This window comes from Arachis hypogaea, chromosome 13 (assembly GCF_003086295.3).
Source record: "Arachis hypogaea cultivar Tifrunner chromosome 13, arahy.Tifrunner.gnm2.J5K5, whole genome shotgun sequence".
Lineage (NCBI taxonomy): Eukaryota > Viridiplantae > Streptophyta > Magnoliopsida > Fabales > Fabaceae > Arachis > Arachis hypogaea.
Window position 1 is genome coordinate 76,566,995 of NC_092048.1, and position 8,738 is coordinate 76,575,732.

Here is an 8,738-nt window from a genome sequence, read left to right on the forward strand (position 1 = left end):
GGAGAAAAGAAAAGTGAACAGAGAGTCACGCGAGAGCGTGGCTGGAGGCGTGCCTTTGGCACAAATTGATCCACGCGACCGCGTCGCTGACGCGTCTGCGTCCTGTGGGAAATATGCCTCCCACGCGTCCGCGTCACACACGCGAACGCGTGGCTCTGTAAAATCGACGTAAAGGGGTGCATGGCAGAGAGTTATGATGGAGCTGGGCTGGACTCGTGCTAGAAGCACAAGCCCTATCACGCGACCGCGTGCCCCACGGTTCGTGACATTTTTAAAAGAAAGGCCATTCACGTGATCGCGTCAACCATGCGACCGCGTCACCCAAAATTTTGGCGAAAAGAGTTTCGAACAAAGAGTTGTGCGAGCGTGAGGCTGCCCTCGCGCCAGTAGCACAAAACGAGTCACGCGTCCACGTCGATTCATATAAGCGCAATTCGCGCGAATGCGTACCCCACGCGTCCGCGTCGCCCGCGTCGCACAACTTATCCTGATCAGTGCCAATTATCTTATCTTTTCTTTTCTAATCCTAATTTCTTCTATCTTTTCTTCTTTCTTTCTTACTTTATTTCTTTCACTTCTCATTCTTCTTATCTTTCTTTTTATTTTACTTAATTTATTTGCATATTTTATTCATTGTATTTTAATTTTGTGCATATTTTTATTTTTCTTTTCTAATTTTATTATTTTACCATTGGTGTTAAATGTTCTTATTCAACTGTTGCATCTTTTCTTGAATTATTTTGGTGCTTAGTGACTTGTTTTATACTGTGGGATGATATTAATTATCTGTCAATGCCAATCTTTTATGATACTTGCACTTCATTTGCATTGACATGAACTTATATTGATATTTTCATTACCCACACTCCTCCCCTTTATTGCAATTTCTGCACCACTGATATGCCATGTGCTTCTATTATTTTCTCACGAACATGTTGAAGCTTCCATGTAAATGAGACCCTTATCATCTGGCATTAATACCCATATTTTATTTATTTTCTATCTTTTGTGTTACTTTTCTTCTTTTTCTCTTCTTTCAGGCTGGCCATCGAAGACGGAAAAAGGGAGAAACTTCTAAAAGAGGAGACAAACAAGTCCATCCGCACAATCCTTGAAGAAAAGCATCAGTTGGAACAACCCGTCCACCTGCACATCTCAGCATGCACCGAGGACGGTGCAATCTTTAAGTGTGGGGAGGTCAATACCGATCTCCATGGGTTAGTTACTCTTCTATCTCAACACCGATGTTTTATTTTCTTTATTAGTTCATTGTTGCATTGCATAATAGATTGCATGTGTAGTTGATTGTTTGCATTTAAGTACTACTTAGTTGAAAAATAATAAGTTTCTTTTTAAGACCCTATTTTTGAAAAATTTCACTAATTTAAATTGAAAAATTTGTGTTAAATTTGTTTGAAGTTGTATTTGGAACATGATTTTTGAGCCAAAGAACACACAACCTGTGAGATTTTGAGCTTATTTACATGGTTACATGATATAACCATAAATTTTTATTCTTGTGTGTTTTCTTCTCTATAATTGCAATCTTTGCTTTGTTCCATTCTATATGTCCATTATTTAGTGTATTTACATGCTTGCATATGATTGAGGCCATTATTTGTTATTAGCTCACTTATCCCAAATAAGCCTACCTTTTACATCACCCTTGTTAGCCACTTTGAACTTTTTAACCCCCTTCTATTTCATAACCACATTACTAACCTTAAGCAGAAAAACAAAATAAAAATCCCAAGTTGAATCCTTGGTTAGTTTAAGATAGATATTGTGTACAATTTAAGTGTGGGGAATTTTATGGGAACATGGGATGATATGAAAAAGTAGGAAATTAAATCGAATAAGTTATGTGAAAATTTGGAAAGCATGCTCATGTGAAATCAAAATAATTAAATTACCATGTGCATTGAAAAAAAAATATTAAGTAATTAAATAAGGGGATACAAAAAAAAGGAAGAAAAATAATATTACCCCAAATGCAAAATAAAAAGAATCAATGCACATGGGACAAAATTCAAAAATAAGTTTGATACATGAGCATGTAATACAAAAGTGGGAAAAATTTGGGTAGCTAGGTAAAGTATTTTTAAATTATATAAAGTATGTATATGTTAGGTGAGATCTTAGACTAATCAAGGATTCACTTTGTTAGCTCACTTAGCCTTATATATATATACCCTCACCCTTACCTTAGCCCCATTACAACCTTGAAAAGACTTCATGATGTTTGCATTGGTACATTAAATTTTTGTTAATTGGTTAGATGAAGAACAAAGTTTAGAAAGTATGATTAGAGAAGAGTAGAGTGATTAACCCTAGACACTTGAGAGTTAGAGTGATATACACTACCAGTAAGGGTTCAGTGCTTAATTCTATGTTCACTACTTTCACGAGCTATCTTCTTACAAGTTTATTTGCTTTTTATTGTATGATTTGAATTAGTGAAATCTGATTTATGTTTGTCTTGAAGAGCTTATTTACTTTTAACCAAGTAGGTAGAAACATTTTGCATCTGGTTGAATTTATACAGATAGGTTACATTTCATACATTCTACCATTCCTCTTCACTCTCTTATAGCTTCTCTTGAGCTTAGCATGAGGACATGCTAATGTTTAAGTGTGGGGAGGTTGATAAACCACTATTTTATGGTTTATCTTGTGCTTAATTGAGTAGTTTTTATCAAATCTTTACCCACTTATACTATTTGCATGGTCTTACATTTGCTTCCTAATTATGTGCTTTGATTGAAAACATGCTTCTTTGGCCTTGAGTTACCTATGTTTAATCCTCTCTTATTATCATTAGATGCCTTGATATGTGTGTTAAGTGATTTCAGAGATTACATGGCAGGAATGGCTCAGAGGATGGAAAGGAAGCATGCAAAAGTGGAAGGAATACAAGAAGTTGGAGAAATTGCTAAGCTGTCCAGCCTGACCTCTTCGCACTCAAACGGCTATAACTTGAGCTACAGAAGTTCAAATGACGCGGTTCTAGTTGCGTTGGAAAGCTAACGTCCGGGGCTTCGATTTGATATAAAATATGTCATATTTGCTTTGAGGCTAGGCGACGCGAATGCGTCCTCCACGCGGACGCATCGCAGTGACAAAAATCAGCTTGGCAGATTTCTTCTCCAGCGATTTCTGGGCTGTTTTCGACCCAGTTTTCTGCCCGGAAAATGCAGATTAGAGGCTATAAAGTGGGGGAATCCATTCATTCAGGAGGACAAGCTCACAATTCACAATTTTAGTTTTAGATGTAGTTCTTAGAGAGAGAGAGAGGTTCTCTCCCCTCTCTTTGGATTAGGATTAGGATTTCTCTTGCTTTCAGGATTGTTTCTTTTTATCAGGTTCAATGTTACTTTATTTTCCCAATTTAATTTATGAATATCCCTGTTAGATTTAATTTCTTTTATTAATACAAATTGAGGTATTTTCAGTTTATGATTGTTTTATTCTATTTATGAATGCTTTTAATTTAATTTGGATAATTTCTTCCTCTTAGTCTTGGTCAAGTAATTGGTAACTCACGAGTTATCAAACTCATTGTTGATTGAAAATTGGAATTCTTCAAGAATTAATTCGAGTTCCACTAACTCTAGCATTTCCCAAGGAAAGACTCGGACCTGAGGAATAAAAATTAATTCATCCACTTAACTTACCTTCATAGTTAGAGGTTAACAAAGTGGGAGAAAAATCCAATTCTCATCACAATTGAGAAGGATAACTAGGATAGGACTTCCAGTTCTTATACCTTGCCAAGAGATTTTATTATTGTTTATTTATTTTAGTTGTCATTTAAATTACCTGTCCCTCATTTTAAAAACCCCCAATTAACAAAACTCATAACCAATAATAAGAACATTGATGAGCGGACAATTTATACGCTTTTTGACATTGTTTTTAGTATGTTTTTAGTAGGATCTAGTTACTTTTAGGGATGTTTTTAATAGATTTTGTGTTAAATTCACATTTCTGGACTTTACTATGAGTTTGTGTGTTTTTCTGTGATTTCAGGTATTTTCTGGCTGAAATTGAGGGACTTGAGCAGAAATCAGATTCAGAGGTTGAAGAAGGACTGCTGATGCTGTTGGATTCTGACCTCCCTGCACTCAAAGTGGATTTTCTGGAGCTACAGAACTCGAAATGGCGCGCTTCCAATTGCGTTGGAAAGTAGACATCCAAGGCTTTCCAGCAATATATAATAGTCCATACTCTGGCCAAGAATAGACGACGTAAACTGGCGTTCAACGCCAGCCTTCTACCCAAATCTGGCGTCCAACGCCAGAAAAGGATCCAAAACCAGAGTTGAACGCCCAAACTGGCACAGAAACTGGCGTTCAACTCCACAAATGGCCTCTGCACGTGCTACACTTAAGCTCAGCCCAAACACACACCAAGTGGGCCCAGGAAGTGGATTTATGCATCAATTACTCACTCATGTAAACCCTAGTGACTAGTTTATTATAAATAGGACCTCCTACTATTGTATTAGACGTCTTTTTGACAATCTTTGGTCTCAGTTTTATTCCATTGTTCATCTTAGGAGACTATTGATCTCGTTTACGGGGCTGGCCATCTCGGCCATGCCTGGACCTTCACTTATGTATTTTCATACGGTAGAGTTTCTACACTCCATAGATTAAGGTGTGGAGCTCTGCTGTTCCTCAAAGATTAATGCAACGTACTACTGTTTTCTATTCAATTCTTCTTATTTCGCTTCTAAGATATCCATTCGCACCCAAGAACGTGATGAAGGTGATGATTATGTGTGACGCTCATCATCCTTCTCCCTTATGAACGCGTGCCTGACAAACACTTCTGTTCTACATGAATTAAGCTAGAATGAGTATCTCTTAGATCTCCTAACCAGGATCTTCGTGGCGTAAGCTAGAATGATGGCGGCATTCAAGAGAATCCGGAAAGTCTAAACCTTGTCTGTGGTATTCCGAGTAGGATTCAATGATTGAATGACTGTGACGAGCTCCGAACTCGCGATTGCAGGGCGTTAGTGACAGACGCAAAAGGATAGTAAATCCTATTCCAGCATGATCGAGAACCGACAGATGAATAGTCGTGCCGTGACAGGGTGCGTGAGCATATTATTCACTGAGAGGATAAGATGAAGCCATTGACAAGGGTGATGCCTCCAAACGATTAGCCGTGCCGTGACAGGGCATTGGATCATTTTCCCGTGAGATGACCGAAAGTAGCCATTGACAGTGGTGATGTATCACATAAAGCCAACCATGGAAAGGAATGAGACTGATTGGATGAAGATAGCAGGAAAGCAGAGGTTCAGAGGAACGAAAAGCATCTCCATTCGCTTATCTGAAATTTCTACCAATGATTTACATAAGTATCTCTATCCCTATTCTATTATTTATTATTCGAAAACTCCATAATTATTTTATATCTGCCTGACTGAGATTTACAAGGTGACCATAGCTTGCTTCATACCAACAATCTCCGTGGGATTCGACCCTTACTCACGTAAGGTATTACTTGGACGATCCAGTGCACTTGCTGGTTAGTTGTATCGAAGTTGTGATAATTATGTATTGAGATCAGAGCACCAAGTTGCTCACGTTGCCGGGGATTGTTTGAGCCTGGACATCACAATTTCGTGCACCAAGTTTTTGGCGCCGTTGCCGGGGATTGTTTGAGTTTGGACAACTGACGGTTCATTTTGTTGCTCAGATTAGGTAATTTTCTTTTCGTTTTGTTTTCTTTTCAAAAATTTTTCAAAAATATTTTCAAAAAAATTTTTCATCTGTTTTCGAAAAAAATAAAAATGTTTTCAAAATTTTATTCAAAATTTTTAAGAATGAATTCTAGTGTTTCATGAAGCATGTGAAGCCTGGCCGGCTGTAAAGCCATGTCTAAATTTATTTGGACTGAGGCTTGCAATTTGTTTTCAAGAGCAAGCTAGTTGTTGCTAATCAACCTGCTGCTGATCCTCAATCACCTGCTGAAGCTTGGCTGGCCATTGGCCATGTCTAGTGTTTTGGACCGGAGCTTTCATTGAAAGCTTGGCTGGCTAGTGAGCCATGTCTAATTCCTGGACTGAAGCTTTAGACTAAGAATGCAAGATTCCTGGAATTCATATTAAAAATTTTGGAATCCTTATTTTCCCTTTTCAATAAATTTTCGAAAAAAAAAAATCCAAAAAAAATTAGAAAATCATAAAAATCAAAAATATTTTCTGTTTCTTGTTTGAGTCTTGAGTCACATTATAAGTTTGGTATCACTTGCATATGCATCTTGCATTTTTTTTCGAAAATATCATGCATTCATGGTGTTCTTCATGATCTTCAAGTTGTTCTTGGTAAGTCTTCTTGTTTGATCTTGATGATTTTTTGTTTTGTGTCTTTTCATGTTTATCATATGCATTCTTGAATTCTTGGTGTCTAAGCATTAAAGAATTGTAAGTTTGGTGTCTTGCATGTTTTCTTTGCATAAAAAAATTTTTCAAAAATATGTTCTTGATGTTCATCTTGACATTCAAAGTGTTCTTGGTGTTCATCTTGACATTCATATCATTCATACATGCATTCATTGTTTTGATCTAAAAATTTCATGCATTGCATAATTTTCATGTTTTCATAAAAATTCAAAAATAAAAAAAAATATCTTTCCCTTTTTCTCTCATCAAATTCGAAAATTTGGATTGACTTTTTCAAAAAGTTTTAAAATCAAGTTGTTTCTTATGAGTCAAATCAAATTTTCAATTTGAAAATCTTATCTTTTTCAAAATCTTTTTCAAAAATCAAATCTTTTTCAAAATTTTTGGTTTTTGTCGAAAATTCCAAAAATATTTTTCAAAAATCTTTTTCTTAATTTTTTCACAAATTTTCGAAAATAACATAATCAATTAATGTTTTGATTCAAAACTTGGAAGTTTGTTACTTGCTTGTTAAGAAAGATTCAAACTTTAAGTTCTAGAATCATATCTTGTGATTTCTTATGAATCAAGTCATTAATTGAGATTTTAAAAAATCAAATCTTTTTCAAAACTAATTTCTATCATATCTTTTCAAAAATATCTTCTTATCTTATCTTTTTCAAAAATATCTTTTCAAAATATCTTTTCTAACCTCCTAACTTCTTATCTTTTCAAAATTTGTTTCAACTAACTAACTAACTTTTTGTTTGTTTCTTAACTTTTTCAAAACCACCTAACTAACTCTCTCTCTCAATTTTCGAAAATATCTTCTCTCTTTCTCAAAAATTTCTTTTTATTAACTAATTATTCTTATTTTTATTTTTAATTTCAAAAAATTTTCAAAAAAAAAATACTAAACATTTTTCAAAAAAAAAAACCATTTTCAAAAATCACTAACTCCTTTTCAAAAATAATTTTCGAAAATTCCCTCCTTCTCTCTCATCTTATTCTATTTATTTATTCATCTACTAACATCTCTTCCTCACATCATCACCAAATTCGAACCCCCTCCTCTATCTGTGTTCGAATTTCTTCTTCTTTTCTTCTACTAACAATAAGGATCCTCTTTACTGTGACATAGAGGATTCCTCTTCTTTTCTTTTTCTCTCCTCTTTCTTATGAGCAGGGACAGAGAAAAAGGCATTCTTGTTGAAGCTGATCCAGAACCTGAAAGGACTCTGAAGAAAAAATTAAGAGAAGCTAAATTACAACAATCCAGAGATAACCTTTCAGAAATTTTCGAACAGGAAAAGGAGATGGCAGCCGAAAATAATAATAATGTAAGGAAGACGCTTGGTGACTTTACTGCACCTAATTCCAATTTACATGGAAGAAGCATCTCCATTCCTGCCATTGGAGCAAACAACTTTGAGCTGAAACCTCAATTAGTTTCTCTGATGCAGCAGAACTGCAAGTTTCATGGACTTCCATCTGAAGATCCTTTTCAGTTCTTAACTGAATTCTTGCAGATATGTGATACTGTTAAGACTAATGGAGTAGATCCTGAAGTCTACAGGCTCATGCATTTCCCTTTTGCTGTAAGAGACAGAGCTAGATTATGGTTGGATTCTCAACCCAAAGACAGCCTGAACTCTTGGGATAAGCTGGTCACGGCTTTCTTAGCCAAGTACTTTCCTCCTCAAAAGCTGAGCAAGCTTAGAGCTGATGTTCAAACCTTCAGACAGAAAGAAGGTGAATCCCTCTATGAAGCTTGGGAAAGATACAAATAGTTGACCAAAAAGTGTCCTTCTGACATGCTTTCAGAATGGACCATCCTGGATATATTCTATGATGGTTTATCTGAGCTATCAAAGATGTCACTGGACACTTCTGCAGGTGGATCCATTCACCTAAAGAAAACACCTGCAGAAGCTCAAGAACTCATTGACATGGTTGCTAATAACCAGTTCATGTACACTTCTGAAAGGAATCCTGTGAATAATGGGACGCCTATGAAGAAGGGAGTTCTTGAAGTTGATACTCTGAATGCCATATTGGCTCAGAATAAAATATTGACTCAGCAAGTCAATATGATCTCTCAGAGTCTGCATGGAATGCAAGCTGCATCCAACAGTACTCAAGAGGCATCTTCTGAAGAAGAAGCCTATGATCCTGAGAACCCTGCAATAGCAGAGGTGAATTACTTAGGTGAACCTTATGGAAACACCTATAACTCAACATGGAGAAATCATCCAAATTTCTCATGGAAGGATCAAAAGCCCCAACAAGGCTTTAATAATGGTGGAAGAAACAGGTTTAGCAATAGCAAGCCTTTTCCATC

The 8,738-nt window shown here is 36.0% G+C and overlaps 1 non-coding gene across 1 annotated transcript; it reads right to left on the reverse strand.

Moving 5' to 3' along the window:
* Window positions 1-8,109: 8,109 nt before the first annotated feature.
* LOC112738598 (small nucleolar RNA R71) lies at window positions 8,110-8,217 on the reverse strand. The gene has a single exon (XR_003169549.1). It is a non-coding gene; the product is annotated as a small nucleolar RNA R71 (small nucleolar RNA).
* Between the last annotated feature and the right edge of the window lie 521 nt (window positions 8,218-8,738).